The following is a 17,500-nucleotide window of genomic DNA, read 5'->3' as shown; positions in this document are numbered from 1 at the left end:
TAGACTCCATCTGCTGTGCAGAAAATGGTAGCCCCCATTTTGCAAAGCAAATCTCTCCCCAAAAGATTTAATGGTGTCGAAGGTCCTACCAGGAATGCATGGTTATCCTGTAAGGATCCCAAGGTAACTGGGACTGGAATAATTTTGGAGTATTCGATAGGTATACCAGAGACACCCACTCCTCTAGTTATTTTGTCAGAGAGGGGAACAGTCATGGCTGCTTTGCCAGCTAACATGGATTTAGTTGCTCCGGTATCGATTAAAAATGGGTAGGGTTTATTTTTAACTAGTAACATTACATGCGGTCCATCCTGATCCACAGGAATAAAAGGACACAATTGCTGTTGTTTCTGTTCAGGGAACCTTCATTGAGGTTGCTGCCGACTGGATGGTGTCCAAGTAGAATTCCATTGTTGTGCCGTTTCGGTGTACGGTGCTGGTTGCTAGGCAAAATATGGGCATTCGTTTTTCCAATGGCCTGATTGGCCACAGTTGAAACTGATTACTAAAATGTTGGGGTGGAGCCGACTGTGTGCCCTGCCAATTTTGTCTATTCTGATTTCCGGGTCCTTGGCGTCCACCCCTCCCTCTCCCCATCCTCGTCCTCTACCCGTTGACCAAAAACATTACACATTTGTATTTGTGCTTTTACTAATTTCTCCTGTAAATCCTTCTGCTCTTTAGCTAAATGGTCAGAGAGGTATTGTACTTGGACTAACTCATGCAGGCCTAAACTAGGCCAATTTAAACAGACTTCTTTTAACTTGTCCCTTACTTGAGGGTGTAGCCCATCCACAAAGGCGGCTGACAGTCCACTTTGTGCTGGTCCTTTGGTGGGTTCAGGGTACCCAGAATATGCCTCAAATACTTCAGTGAGTCGATGTAAGTATTCGTCTATAGGCTCATCCCCTTTCTGTATGATTGATTTGATTTTAGACCAATTGGGGGTAGGTGGTACAATTGCAGTGATAGAATCAACTATACATTGTCTAATCGTTTCAAATCCATTTTCCCCTTGCATATTGTTCTTTGGTATTGGTGTAGGAACATTAGCATGATCCCAGATACGTGTCATAAGATCAGCTGGTACAGCATATTGTAGCACAGCTCTAACCTCTTCTATAGTAGGATTTTGCAAACAGATATGTCCTGCCGGTACACGTTGAAACTTTGCCGGGTTATTGCGAATAGGTGGAAGTGATTTGGTAATGGCTTGAAAATCAACTGCCGACCACACCCTAGGCACTACTGCTGTGGCCGGTTGCCCTGCATCTCTAGCATGGGCTGGATTTGGGACTTCTCTCAACGGAAATATTCTCTCTTCATCTGATGGGCTGGTGCCTGATTCAAAGTCAGAGTCCGGATTAGATTTATCCGGTCCACTGTAATCATCTTTGCCTTCAATTAGAATTGGACATTGTTTGTAACTCTTACCCTTATGTAAATATACGGCTTTCTTATCATAATATTTCTTCGGCTGTCTAGGTCTAGGGTCAAAAAGCATTTGTGCCTTTTTCTTGAGCGGGTTAATCTAGGTGATGACTTGCTAGAGGTTTCTGTTTGGTAGGGTTGCTCTATAGGCAGTCTACTAGACTGACTGTCCATTGCCTGGATTCCACTTCCAGACTCGAGTGCGGTTTGTTCTTTCTCCCACCGACCCCCGCCCTCTGTCGTAGAGCTTACCGCTCTGTCTTGAACTTGTGAGGGCTGGTATAATGGTGGAGGAGCTTTAACGGGTGGGGGAAACCAAGGGTTATCATCCTCAGATGATTCAATTATTTGTAATTTATTTAATTCTTGTACAGGATATAAGTCTTTAAAGGGCGGTTCCTTTAAACGTTTTCTGTTTGCTACATCTAGATTAGTCGCAGTATGTCGCAGTTCCTTTATCTGCTCTTTTAGTTTCTTTTGATTATTTTTAAGACTACTAACGACCGAATCCTTTTCCCTTTCTTTAGCTTCACACATCCAATCATTAAATGCTGCCCAACACAACCTTGGTAATCTTCCTTTCTTTTTTAACCTCTTTTGCAAATTAATCAATACATCTTTATTAAAACTACCATTTTCAGGAAAGGCAAGATTACCGTAATTTTTAGTTAGGGCAATCCACTGGTTTAAATACATACAACTGTCCCGGGACACCCAATAAAACATATAACCAACTGATGTACCTCTTTCTGGCTCATTTATTTTTCCCGCACTCACTCCCATTTTCACTCAATAAGCTATACTTGTTTAACACAGGTTTAGCTAAGACGTTATATAAACGTCTTTGTACCCCACTATCATTCCTCCTTTCATAATTATGACGCCAGTATTTCTGTATTACCCCACTCTCATACTGCACAATTAATAGCAGAGAAGAAATGCATGCCACTTACCTTAAAACAACTGAATGAAAGAAATGATATCTTTTTCTGTATAAAAAAATTTTTTTCAAATCTTTAAGGCAGGCAGACAGAGAGATGAAGAAAACACTGCAAAAACAGAAAAATCTGTTATGGGCCCTTTCATTAGCAGTATTTCTTTCACTTCCTGACTGCTGCAGCTTGTACCCAATTCAGATCCGAGTAAACTGCACCAATTGTTACGTTTCAGAATACTTTAAAAATGAAGACAGATACAGTTCTTTCTCTCTTTCGGTGGTTTTTATTAGTTTTCTCATTACAGATGGTGCAGCAGCACAATATGAATATTTATGAGGGTGTGCCGCCGCACCTTCGATGTGCACAGGAAATGTGTGCGAGTGCAGGGGGCATGTACAATTGCTCTACGGAGGTGTAATCATGCCCGGACAGTTGCACAACCTTCTATGCTTACTATTAGAGCCCGCCTCTAAAAGTAAGCCAGTAATTCAGAGTCCGTGGATACCAAAATGTATGCTAAGCATACAAGAGTGTACATGAACAGCGAAATAAAATCGAAGTAGTAAACACAGAAGCACGTAGTGGAATGTTGAGCCCCATCTTTAGAACTTTCACAATTAAATTCCCGGTGTCCCTATTTTACATTTGTATTGCTGCAATATCGAAAGTGTAAGCAAAGCGCAGCGTGTTTGCGCATCGCTGCAATCCACCGAGTGTAGCTTACACATCAAAATCATTCAAATAGAGAAAAACATGTGGAATCAACATAAACGTCAATAGTGTAGTGGTTAGAGTATCTACCTAACAAAAAGGCATTTATGGTTCGAGTCCAGCTATAGCAAATATCATTTTCCATGTGGAATGAATGTCGTTTTGCTGTAAAACCGAGACAATAACATGTAATTGTGAACTTGAGTATCGCATGAGATGTTTAACTAAATTTCATTCAATCAAAGTGGTACTGTCATAATAAATAAGGCACTAGTAAGCAGGTGTAAGCACAAATAAGCAGCAGTAAACATATATAAGTACCAGTAAGCAAGTATGAGTGCGCTTGCACGGGTGTAAGCAGTGCCCAGCATAAGAAATGTATATAAGTAAGTACAGATATAATATATATTAATATATATATATATATATATATATATATATATATATATATATATATATATATATATATATATATATATATATATATATATATATATATATGTATGTACATATATATATACATATATATATATATATATATATATATATATATATATATATAGCTATGTATCTATGAAGAATGAACATCGTAACAATAAAGCATACAAAAGTAATGAGAAGGGAATCAGCAGCAACCCCAGTATTATATAGCACTGTCAGCCTATGTCATATCAAGCTGGGCAGGAGTGATCAAAGCACTGCTACTCACACTATAGGCAGGATATTACCAGTGGGAGTAACATTGTTGATCTGCTAAGTCTACTTTACAATCACAGGGTAGTCCCTGGTGGGACTACTCAAAAATTGATAGGATGATTGGCCAACCGACCATTACACAAGCAAGGGCAGGTATGTTCAAGGACTAAATGGTGGGAGAGCCTGATAATACATGAGTTGGGACAACATACGTGTAGGGCCCCTAATGCTCGGGAGAGGGCAATGTGTGGAGGTGTGTCATGGCTGCGATAGCAACTGGACAATGGATGGTATGCATGTATGTTGAACTCGGGTGTGGTAGAGGAACTATGGGTATGAAATTATGGATCCAGGCCTGTCAGGGTTGGATGGGCTGGTTCTAATTGGACCACCTCATGGAGGTCAGCGAGTTCGTTATAAGTATATAAGTTCTTTATAAGTATATATGCATACACACATGCATACATCTATATGTAGAAGTACATTCCCTGTAACACATTCTTTCCGTTTGCATAACATGAATGTGCCCTTACAAACCTCAACAGTAGATAGAATAAAGGTTGTGCATAAGAGGGAAGGGAAGAAACTTCTAAAACGCAGAAGTGTGTACAATGTCTGAAGTCAGTGCTGTGCTGAAAAAATCAAATGTGAGGACTTTCTCACACATGGAATCATTCCTGTGATCTGCCTGCTACGGCAACGCCAATTACTAAACTGGTCTATTTGTAAAAGAATTACGCCAGACTCGTACATAATTAGCTCTCATGTGTAACGTGTGCACTACCACATAGTCATACTTATTAATTTATTGTAGTGTCATGTTAACGGGAGTAAGGATGTAATGAAGTATAGAGTTTAATCTTGAAATAAAGACATGTGTGTCCCATGTGGGACAATCCAAAAACTGCGAATAGTGCCCTATTGGTTGCTCATGTATCCAATGTTTGTGGGCTAAAAGTTTGGGATTTCTGAGGATACGTGGAGTGACTAAACAACAGGATCCCAGTAGTCAACAAAATAAACGAATTCACCAACAAGTTAGCGAAAACCACCAGGAGTCAGGAAACTATGCTGAAGCAGCGTAGATTTATTGATAAAAACAGCAAAGGTTAAGCGCTTTCCACAGTATAAAACTGAAGACAGTTTTATACTGTGGAAAGCGCTTAACCTTTGCTGTTTTTATCAATAAATCTACGCTGCTTCAGCATAGTTTCCTGACTCCTGATACGTGGAGTGAGTCAACTGATGGGATGGGTCTACAGGAGTAGGGAGTGGCCAATGTGTAGTGGTGTGGATTCACTGTGAATCCAACTGGAGAATGGATGACTGCAGTGTTAGTGAGGTGTTGGGGTGTGTGTTTGGGGAACTAGGAGTCATGGGTATATGGGTATATACGCAAATGAAGCAGCACAGCAATAGTGATTGGTTAGAGCATCCATAGGTTCATAGGTTCATAGGTTGGTACTAGGCTATCAGCCCTAGAGCCTATACAAGCCTAGCCATAACAATTCCCTGGCTATTTCTTCCCACATTATTTACTTTCCTGGACCCCTGTCTAGCAGGGCGACTGACGTGATCCCTGGGGTGAATTTCCTTTCTCCCATCCAATCGTCAAGGTTCCTCATCCGCCTAATGAACAGACATTCCCATTCCGAATCCCACTGCAGCACATACCATTTTCCATCAGTAATCTGTATATGAACATATTTCGACATCTGTCCACTGTATAACCTGCAAAATAACAATTAAAGGTGAGCTGGGGATAAGTGCCAGTGCCATAATGAATAAGGCACTAGTAAGCAGGCTTAAGCATATATAAACACCAGTAAGCGTGTGTAAGTGCATTTGTACGGGGTATGCATTGCTTTACAGACACACACACACACACACACACACACACACATATATATATATATATATATATATATATATAAATAAATATATATATATATATATATATATATATATATATATATATATATATATATATAAATATATATATATATATATATATATATATATATATATATATATATATTTATAAACATATATATATATAAATATATATATCTATATATATATATATATATATATATATATATATATATATAGCTATAGACACATATATATATATAGCTATAGACATATATATATATGTATATATATATATATATATATATATATATATATATATATATATATATATATATATATATATATATATATATAGACATATACATATATATGTGTGTGTGTGTGTGTGTGTGTGTGTGTGTGTGTGTGCATAGATATACACAGATATACAGTTATGATAGGAAACAGCACACAAGAATGACATATGTTCACAGGCTATGCCAATGGAAGTGAGGGGCCCAAGCAAGAAACATGAAACACGCAGCATGACCTTCCACCCCCCTAGCCGGACACAGGATACATACACACAAACTCGCAAATAATGTAAATAGTCCACTGCTTCCCAAACCACAGGCAGGATACAACAGGGGGGGGTACACAGTGCACCCGTGAAATCTAATCATGGAACACAGACAGGACGCCCCAAAAATTGACATAAGACCAAAGGAAGGTGATATGCCGCCCATTTTGGGTGGTGTGTGTACATACCCGGAATACAAGGGTGGAAAAGCCTGATGAACCATGGGTCGAGACAATGTATGAAATGGTCCCGTGAAGTGGAGAGTGGGTAGCGTGTAGTGGTGTGTTCAGACCCAACCAGCACCCAGAGTAAGGATGGGTATGGTAGAGGAGGTGCAGGTGGGGGAACTATGGGTAGCTAGTTATGGGTCTAGGTGTGCAGGTGTTGGCTGATGTGGGCCTATATGGACAGCCCCAGGGATGTAAGCAAAAGTGTTCATTGGGCAGAGGTGTCACCCAATGAGCAGCCACACCCGCTACGAGTTCCACTGCAGCAAAGTGTAATCTACATGGCAAGGAACGGAATAACCAGATGTAGATGTATATATGTAGAGGTATGTGTGTGTATATCTACCCATAGCGACATAGAGATATACCTCTCCCTCTCCGTAGTACAAATGTATACATACAGAGACAGAATACATATACATACCCACATATAGATATGTACATATGCAGACACCCAGAGACCCATATGCTGTTAGATATATATAGACAGCAATATATAAATATATACATCTATGCATACATATACAGATATATCTGTATATAGTACTGTGTATGTATATATATATTTATATATATAACTGTAAATATACACATGTATACAGCTAGGGTATGATATAACAGTTATGAATTACATATGTTCACAGGCCATGCATATGGGGGTGAGGGGTCCAATTAACAAACGTGTAACACGTAGCATCAACCCCCCCCCAGCTAGGCCGGTGAGACATACAGACACACAATAAAAGTAAACACACCACTGCTTCCCAGACCACCAGTAGGATACTACTAGTGGGAGAGACCTGCCAGGTCTAATCTTGAAACAAAGACATCAGTGTCCCTTGTGGGACACCCCAAAAATTACTGATCATTGGAGTCAGGCCCTGTAATGATTCATCAAACCAGGCTGTAGACGTACATGGACCAGTAGGTTGTGCAAGCCTGATAACCCATGGGTCGACACAACGTACGACATGTGTCCCGACATGCAGAGAGTGAGCAGTGTGTAGTGGTGTGTTTATGCCCCACCTGCACCCCTAGTAAGGATGAGTGCTGTAGAGGAGGTGCAGGTGGGGGAACTATGGGTATGCAATTATGGGCCTAGGTGTGCAGGTGTTGGCTGGCACAGTCGTATTAGCAAAGCCCCGGGGATGTAAGTAATATTCCGAAATGGGCATAGCTTACGCTCATACCTCTCAACCCGTAAGAGCAAATCCACTGGACAGGACATAAACCGTTGGAGGAACAAATAGGGACCATACCTCTCAACTGTCCCTGATTTCCAGGGACATCCCTGATTTTGACTCAAATTCTAACTCTGTCCCACTTAGCATCTCCTAAAACTAGTGACTTTTGGAGGAAAGGTGGTGAATTACACGTAATGAATAATGACAACAATTAAGAGTTATAAACTTCATTTACCTCAGAAAATGTGTATTAATTCATATGCTCTGAGTCTGTCAATGTGTCAAGTTAATAGCACTAATATATTAAATGTGTCCCTGATTGCCCTGATGTTGTCATGACTTGTCCCTGATTCATTTGATATTTGTCCCCAGTCGTTTGAGAGTTCTGATAGGGACAGAAAGCACATATTCTACTTACAACCTTAGAAAGATGATAGAATAATAGGTATGCAGTAGCATGACTCAGCTGAAGGATGTGGGTTCCAAAGCCCAATTACTTGTCTGTACTGAATGGTGTCAGTTCACTTGTATTAGCCAGACAGGTGCAGATTGTAAGAGGAACACACCAATAGTATGAATCAAACTCTGGACAGGCCGCAGATTCCATACAGTCGAACGGCATGCTTACACCTAATGGACAGCCATTCCTGATACTGTAGGCATGGAATCTGATGTAATAAGCATCACAAGGTAATATTGTAGTCCTCACTCCCACCCAGGGATGTGAGTGTCAGATGCAAACACCAAATGCAGTGCATTTGCAAGTGCGGGAGCAAGCGGGTGTAAGCCTGTTTCGCGGCTGGTATGCAAGTATCACACTGGTGAAGCAATGTAGAGACTAACTGAGTGTAAGAAACTGTAACTGAAGGTTAGCATTGCTTAGCTCTGTGCAAACCCACACACACCCGCTCACAACTGCTTTAAAGTGCCTTAATCACTCTGTACCCAACAGCTCGTGTTTTGGCCAGCAACAAAAGAACCAGCCTCTGCAAGGCTAGAATGCAGGACCCTGTATATCACAGTCATAGTAGTAAACCACTACACCATGATAGCAATACATATAAAGGAGGTATTAGCAAACTAATCCTTACAACAGGGAAACAAATCAAATATGTGAACTGAATCTATGTACAGTGTAATGTTCTATAACATGCCACAGACCATAAATATGTGAATTGGAGTACTGCAGTAAACATTGTGTTGAGGTATCACTGTAATAATGTTCATAAGTCCCCAGGACCCCATACAGTGTATGTACACATGAATGACGGATACCAGACACATATATAGCCTGTAATGAGTAAGACATCGTTGACAAACTTCAAATATAATGCTAGATAATCAATAAGCAATGCTAACTGCCGCACAGTCCTACTAAATAATTGTAAGTAATGTGTAGGGAAGCCAATACAATATGCCCACAGGTACACCTCTTTAAGCAGTGCCAACCTGAAGTAAGCATATGTGCCCGTAGCTTAGCCTTTTCGAAACCGGCCAATTACCGAAACGTGTGGTAATCTGGCCCTACTTAAACTGAATAGGTGGGAATACGGCTCATAACTGGTTGTAGCATCTGCCTGCAGGCAGAATGGCTGGAGTGGGAGAAGGCACTCACTTTAGAGCACAGCCCTGGGACATCCAGGAGTCCAAATTCATGGTATGGCTCCTGGTAAAGCACCATGACAGGAGACTACTGCAGGGCCAGTACCAGGGCTCGCAGTACAAAATGGAGGCCTGGGACAGATTTGCCTGTGACCTCACTAGTGCCACATGTATCCTCTGGACTGATGAGCAGGTCAGGCACCACCATGCAGACCTGAAGCGGTGGAGGGAGGATGTCCTGGAACAGTGGATCCAGGAAGCAAGGCAGATGCAGAATGCCCCAGAACTAAGTACTCCTTCCACTACGTAGTTAGTAATTGCCTAGCTTGCGTATACTATGGATAGGTATGGCTAAATATCACTGTACTTCCCTGACAGCTTCAGATGAGCATGCTGCGAACCAGCAAGCCTATGATGCTAGGCTGCAAAGGATGCGTCACGAGGCAGGTTAGTAAATAGCCTGCATGTACTGTCATAACAAATAAATGTAAGATCCTGAGAAAGTGTTGTACTGGTATACTATTTGTTGTACTGTTGCAGTTATTAAATAGTACTGTTGTAGCAAGCAGTGTTACCCACACTGTGGTATGCAGATACAATGTGTATGAAGTGCTGTATAACAATGCCGGAAGTGCAAACAGGTCAGTCATATTACACAAAATACATTACAAAGCCTCACAACAATTGCCTGATAGCATAGTGTACAGTGATCTTAACTGTAATGCTTTTGTCACACACAGCAGGGCTTTGGATCCCAGGAGCGCTAGTAAGTTGTATGCATAATCATTCCACACAACTGCACACAGTCTGTTAGAATGTTCAGAGAGAAAGCTGCATGCATATTTACACTTAACAACTGTACAAATTTTGCTAGACTGCTTAAATAGAGAGTGGTATGCATATTCATATCCCTCAACTGCTCCAGTCTGCCCAGTATGTCCTGATAAATGGCCCACATCACCTGCCTTTTGCCCGGTTCCCCTGACAAATTAGTGTGAAGATCCAAGAAATGTAGACAGCTGTTAATGACATATAACTGATAGTCAGACTTGTACATAGTCAGAATGTACATGCAAACATACCTGTCATCCCAGCATCTCTCCCAAAGTGTATGAGATCAGTCTCACAACATGTTGCATTAACACCTGCATCTTGTCAAGCCTGTACATAAGACACAGGTCCCGTACATACTAATCTACAAGCATACCACTGTACAATATAATGCCATTGGGTAGTGTAATAATACATGTAAGGGACAGACCACTGCTGTGACTACGAATGTTGTGAAAACTACAAGGATGTATTATTTGTTAATTGAAGTCTCTCTCTCTCTCTCTCACCCCTACCATATGTGCAAACATAACTGTTTTACACACCTCATTTGGTATGTGTACACTCCTACCCTTTGTTGGGACATATGTCCTATTGGTTTATAAATATTCACATCTGTTTCTATGCATGTGCCATGTTAAAATACACCCATATCGGTGGCATGTTGCCATCAATGAAACCTGCATGTTGTTGTAATGGCCACTGTTTACCCATATATGCATGTGCTCTGCCTGCTTTGCAGCTATGTTATATCTGGTGCCCTGGGTAATGGGAATACCTATGCATGCTGCTATAACTAATCGTGAATGCTGTTGACTATTTCTAACCCATATCTGCCTTAAACTAACTACAACATAGCTCGTATGGGAAGGCCGGTCCCAGCAGACCCACCTGTCCCACCACAGCTGGCCATGGCACCGGGCACCAGCACATCTGGGGCCCAGCCTGGGACCTCCTCGTCCATTGGCCCTGAACCACCTTTGGGGTGGAACCACCACAGAGGATGAGGCTTGGCCCCCCTGGGAGCAGACAGGAACCTGTCACCCGTGGTACGGTCTGGGCCGTGGTGTGTAGGGAGCTCGTCATGAAGATTCGAGACCACCTAAGCCAGCTTGAGGGCTGAGTGGAGCAACTAGATGGTGAGCCTGCCCTCCTACACAGCCCCCAGCAGAGCCACCTTCTGGGCTGTGAAGGTGCAGTGGTGACTGCCCATGGGTGGGGACCTCAGTCCCACTGTATCCATTGATAGAATCATGGGCTTGCGACTTCCAAACACCCCTCCCCTTCCAAGGTGTCCCCCCCACATGTGTCATATACCGCCCCTGTATGCATCTTGTTTGTCTTGTCTGTCATCCTACCCAACCTATCCTCCCTGATCATACCTAGTCTCCTTCCTCAACATCCCACTCTCACCTAAACATAAAAGAAAAGAAGGGCAATCTGTTCCCGCAAAAAAAAGCATGCACCATACATAGCTGTCCATTTTGCACATGTGTCCACTAGACACATGTAAACATTTCTAATTGTCATCACAACATACTATTGTTGTCCTCACTCCTCTCTCAGGGTTGTGAGTGTCCAAATGTCCCGCCAAATTTATTGCATATGCACAGCCGTTGCTGTAGAAGAAATGGACAGCTATGGACCTTCCCTACACCCTTCCTGCACATCCCTAGCTATTTTCCCTACTGTCTTTCCCTCTTTGTGCCCCTTTTTCACCACTTTCCTATCAACCCTTTTTTCTTTTCTTTTAAAGACATTAGCATGGGGGTAAGTGGGAGTAAGCACTTTTAAGCAGTAGTGAGCGGGTTTCAGCCTGTTTGTGCAGGGGTAAGCACTACCTACACAGGTTAAGCAATCAAGAGGGTAACTGAGTGTAAGGAACTGTAACGAAAAGTAACCACTGCTTACCATCGTGCAAACCCACGCACACCCGCTCACAACTGCTTAAAAGTGCCTTAATCACTCCGTATCCAATGGCCTTGTTCTGCCCAGCAACAAAATAAACAGCCTCTGCAAGGCTCAAAACCAGGACCCTGCACACGGGAGCCAATGTGATTTACCACTAAACCATGGCAGATATACAGACATTGGATGTTATCAGAAACATATCATCCATCACAGTCATTCAACAGTATAGGAAATGTATTCCATCATGTAGATGTATGTGTGTGTGTTTATGTCCAGATATAGATACATAAATATATATAGATATATCAAGAACATCCCATGTGACAACATAGCATTAAAAAGGAATCAAAAGGGAAACACCATCAACTCCTGTATTATGTAGTGGTGTTGTCCTATGTAATATCAAGACTCCCTCAGTCAGACATGTCTCATTAATACACATAAACATTTGTACATTGGCCAAATACATTACACTGTGAATTTTATTTACATTAACACAACAGTTCCTGTCCAATTATTATGTGAGAACAGTACTCTTGCAAGGTGCTGTGTGCAACATCATCATCATGAAAAAGGTAAATGGGGTAACCATAGAGGGACCAGTAGTGTCGTGTGTACAATGGGGTCATCTGCATCATGTGTACATGGAACCTTTAGGAGTCATGTGCATACCAGGATCATGTGCCTGAGAGAGAGGGGTGAGGACAACAGTAGTATGTTGTGATGCAAATTAAAAAGGTTACATGTGTCCAGTGGACACGTGTGTAAAATGGACAGCTATGTATGGGGCAAATGTTGTTCTAGGAACAGATTGGCCTTTTGTTTCCGTAAGGTGAGAGTGGGATGTTGGGGAAGGAGAGTAGGTATGCTCATGGAGGATAGGTTGAGTAGGATGACAGACAAGACAGCATACAGGGTTGGTATATGACACATGTGGTGGGATACACCTTGGACAGGGAAGGGTGTTCGGCAGTCACAAGCCCATGAGCACCCAGATGGAAACAGTGGGACAGAGGTCCCCACCCATGGGCAGCCACCACTGCACCAAAACAGCCGCAAAGGTGGTTGTGCTGGGGGCTGTCTATAGGAGGGGCAGGCTCTCCCTCTAAATGTGACACTCTGCCCTTGAGCTGCCGTATCCGGCGTCAAAACCCATTATTGAGCCCCCTATGCACCATGTCCAGGACTGTACAACAGCTGACAAGTTCCTGTCTGGACCTGCTCCCAGGGGGGACAAGCCCCATCCTCAGTGGCAGTTCCAACAAAGGTGGTGCAGAGCCAACAGAGGTGGAGGTCCAAGGCTAGGCCCCAGATGGGCTGGTGCCCAGTGCCATGGCCAGCTGAAGTGGGACAGGAGGTTCCGCCGGGACCTCCAATCCCATACAGCCTATGGTGTTGCAGTTTTAACACATATATAGCTTAGTAATAGTCAACAGCATTCAGGATTACTTATAACAGTATGCATAGATATGACCATCAACCCAATACAACAGATGGCATACATTTGCAGAGGGAGCACAACACATGCATATATACCGCATGACATCTGTACAAAATGTAGAAGATTTGAGACTGCAGCTATGAACAGTGGCTCATTATTGGCATGTCACTATGAGAACCTCAGACAGTGACTGTCATACCACTGTTTCATGTGACATATGTCCAATCAGGGATGCAATGGCAGTAACTCTCACTATCACCATGTACTGACTGCAATCCTCACACTATGCTTCTGCAGTTCACAGATGTGTGTTCAGTGAGTAACACAAGAAACAAATGGTTCCACACACTGACCAGTCCACAGATGACCATACAGATGGGGTTTCCTTCATAAACAGAGCGCTGTATTGTCAGTTTTAAAACATACAGACTAGCCATTACCACACACAACTTGTTAAACTGGCAGTAGTCTCAATGAAGCATAGCTACACTTACATGCTGTAGTCATTTCTGGCATATCACCTTCCTGTCTTTAGGCTATTTTCCACTGTGTATGTTGTTTGAGGAATATCCAGATATCATCTGTGATGCTGTTTACCAAACACCAGATCTAGATTCCACTCACAGCAACTGTCATGGGCAAACACCAACATGATGTTCCTAGATATTGTACTGTATTTCCATGCAATTGGCTATGGGAACGTTACTACAGCTGTTCCACATGCAATCAGCTAAAGAAGGACTGCAATATGTGCAGAGGCCATCACCTGATCATGACCATCACTTACAAAATACAAGCTGCTGCTGAGCAGGTGTACAACTCCACATCCACCAGAGAGTATGTGGGAGGGACAGACAGAGGCAAAGTACATCAGAGATAGGCTTGGAGACTAAAACCTAAGCATTGTCTGTCACACACCTATGAGTACAGGGGTTCAACCCCCTGACTGACTAGCCATCACTATTACAAGTGCATACAGTTACTCCATGTGCCACATAGCTGACATGTTGGTGTGCTGTAAGAACATATATGTGTGCTGGTGAGCGACATCTGCAACAGAGATATAGTAGACATACATTAGGTGTAGCACACATGGCTGTCCACATGAACAGATGTCATTGTCAACACAACCACACTATCTAAGGGACTCAGACACATTGCCACACTTTGCCAGGCTCACAAATACACTTCCTAACTACGTAGTTTGCCACACTGCAGTAATGCACAGGTACTACATTCACCACAGGGGATATCCTGAGGTTCTATGGGCTAGGGTATGTGAACATGTCTGACATCAGTTGGTATGCCAATGGGAGTTATACTGAGTGTGACTGTGGTTGGGAGCATCATACCCCACACCCAGACACAAGGTGCCAGTACTGACATGTATGTGTGCATTGCTTTGTGGGTGTGTAGTGGTTGGCTGTGCAAGATGGTTGTACAAGGCTGGGTAAGGGTTAATCCTTGGCATCACGCCACCCAACAATGGTGTGCAGTGTGGTTCAGGGGTGTAGTGTCTGCAATGTCCCACACAGATGGGTATTGTATGAACTGTCCTGTCATCCTGGTTACCATTGTGTATGGTCATTGCTTTGCAATGCATGCCATGTCTGTGTTTGATAGTCCTTGACATGGACAGTGCATGTCCCACAATAATGTACAGTGACATGTACATGTGTACCTGGTTTGGCTGGCACATGTTGTGTACACAGACTGTTATCATCAGATATGCCAGTACTGGCCTGGTGTGGCAGAACCTGCTAATAGACAGCAGGTTGACCCTGCACCTGCATTGATAGCATGATACAGGTATTCCCTGGTGTCAGTGGCATCTGTTCATACAGGGCATGTGTGTAAGGCATTGTATGTCTTTTGTGGATCACATTTGATGGCACCACATATGTTGCAGGCATCCAGTGGGGAACATAGTGAAGGCACATTGTCTGCAATTATGTACCTATTATACTGTTGGACAGGGTGCCATGCTCTCTGCAATCACACCATGCCTACTATCTGTCATCAATGTGCAGGGTGATAGCAACATAGCGGGATATTCTAGGCAAGTGTGTTTGTGTATGACACATGGGTTCCGAATGTATTCCGGGTAACAGTAGGGTTGCATACTTTGTTCACCAGGCCTTTTGCCAGATGTAGGGGTATGGCTTGCCAACCCAGTCCCTTAGCTGATTGACATCTGTACTCCTCGTGAGGTGGATATTGTGACATATAATATGGACACCATATAGAAAAACTACAAAAAATGCCCCCCCCCCCAACATGTCCAGTGGTTAGACATACACAGCCACCTTCACACAGGCTCTGACTGTCAAATACACACAGACCTGCCATGTCTTGGAATAGAACCCCTACCTAACTAGTTTATCACAATACAGCATTACACAGTTACAGCACATGCTACGGAGATTATTGGGTTACAGCAGTCCCAGAGGCATATTTCTAGGTGGGTCACATCAGCAGGATTGCCAAAGGTGAGTATGTGAATTGTAAAGAGTGTGCATACTCTAAAAAGCATTGTTTCTTTCACAGGCAGACACACACGCACACAGTGGGATTAGGACACCTACAAAACTAGTTTATTAAACTACAGCATTACGCAGTTACAGCACGCACTATGGAGATTACTGGGTTACAGCAGTCCCAGAGGTGTATTTCTAGGTGGGTGACATCAGCAGGATTGCCAAAGGTGTGTATGTGAATTGTAAAGAGTGTGCATGCTCTAAAAAGCATTGTTTGTTTCTCAGGCAGACAGACACAGGTGGCCTGTCTGGGATTAGAACACCTACCAAATTAGTTTATCATACTACAGCATTATGCAGTTACAGTACGAGCTACAGAGATTATTGGGTTACAGCAGTCCCATATGTGTATTTGTAGGTGGGTAACATCAGTAGGATTGCCAAAGAAGGACATTTCAAGTATACATGTCTATACCTGCTGCTTACTATTGTGAAAACACATTTACACCCACTTATAACTGCCTTATTCAGTCCTAATTGAATGCATCAACAAGCCTTGCAGGTTTTGAACCTTAGACCATGCACACTGAGGTCACTGGACTTACCACTAAGCCATCTGGGTTGTATACATGCTTCATGGATTTTGCAATGCACATCTTACTACAGGTATTCCACAGTACTGAAAACAAATGGGCCAGTCACCTTGTGTACATATGTACAACACCCGTGAATGTAAGTCTATATCTGTACAACTGTCATAACTAAATATATATATATATATATATATATATATATATATATATATATATATATATATGCACCTATGGGATGTGTACACACACACACACACACACACACACACACACACACATATATATATATATATATATATATATATATATATATATATATATATATATACATACACATATACACAGACACAGCTATATAATCTATCTATATATATATATATATATATATATATATATATATATATATAATATATCTATATATCTATATATATATATATATATATATATATATACATATATATATATATATATATATACACACACACACACACACACACACACACACACACACACACACACACACACACACACACACACACTTGCCAGTATTGTGCATACATGTGTTGCCTATGTAAAGGTAACTAGTACAGTGGTATGCAGCTGGTGTATGCGCCACAGAACACATACAATTACACTTACTCTGATTCCACTTCTGAGCTGGGTGGCATCACAGGACTGATTCCTTGCTGTGGGTAGGGGGGAGGGGGGGAAAGAGAGGTTTAGCACTTGGCAAGGATAAAGGCCAGTGCAAAAGGTGGTATCTCTTTGGAATGCAGCAAAACCTGCTGTCATGACAGGATGCAGACACAAATACACACAACCACACTCAGCCATTTGCTGGCACACACACATACAAACATGCGCACACAGTTGCCAGTGGTGGGATTAGAACACCTGCCTATCTGCCTATCTACAGATCATTATTACAGTACTACACAGTTATGAGATGCGTCACAGAGATTACACATGCCAATGTCTTCAGAATGCTCTTCTAAGATTGAGGAGAACAACAACAAAGGGGGGA

This window comes from Protopterus annectens, chromosome 6.part1 (assembly GCF_019279795.1).
Source record: "Protopterus annectens isolate FY-2018-M chromosome 6.part1, PAN1.0, whole genome shotgun sequence".
NCBI classification, from domain to species: domain Eukaryota; kingdom Metazoa; phylum Chordata; order Ceratodontiformes; family Protopteridae; genus Protopterus; species Protopterus annectens.
The sequence above is the reverse complement of the archived record's forward strand: the minus strand, read 5'-3'. Positions refer to the sequence as shown.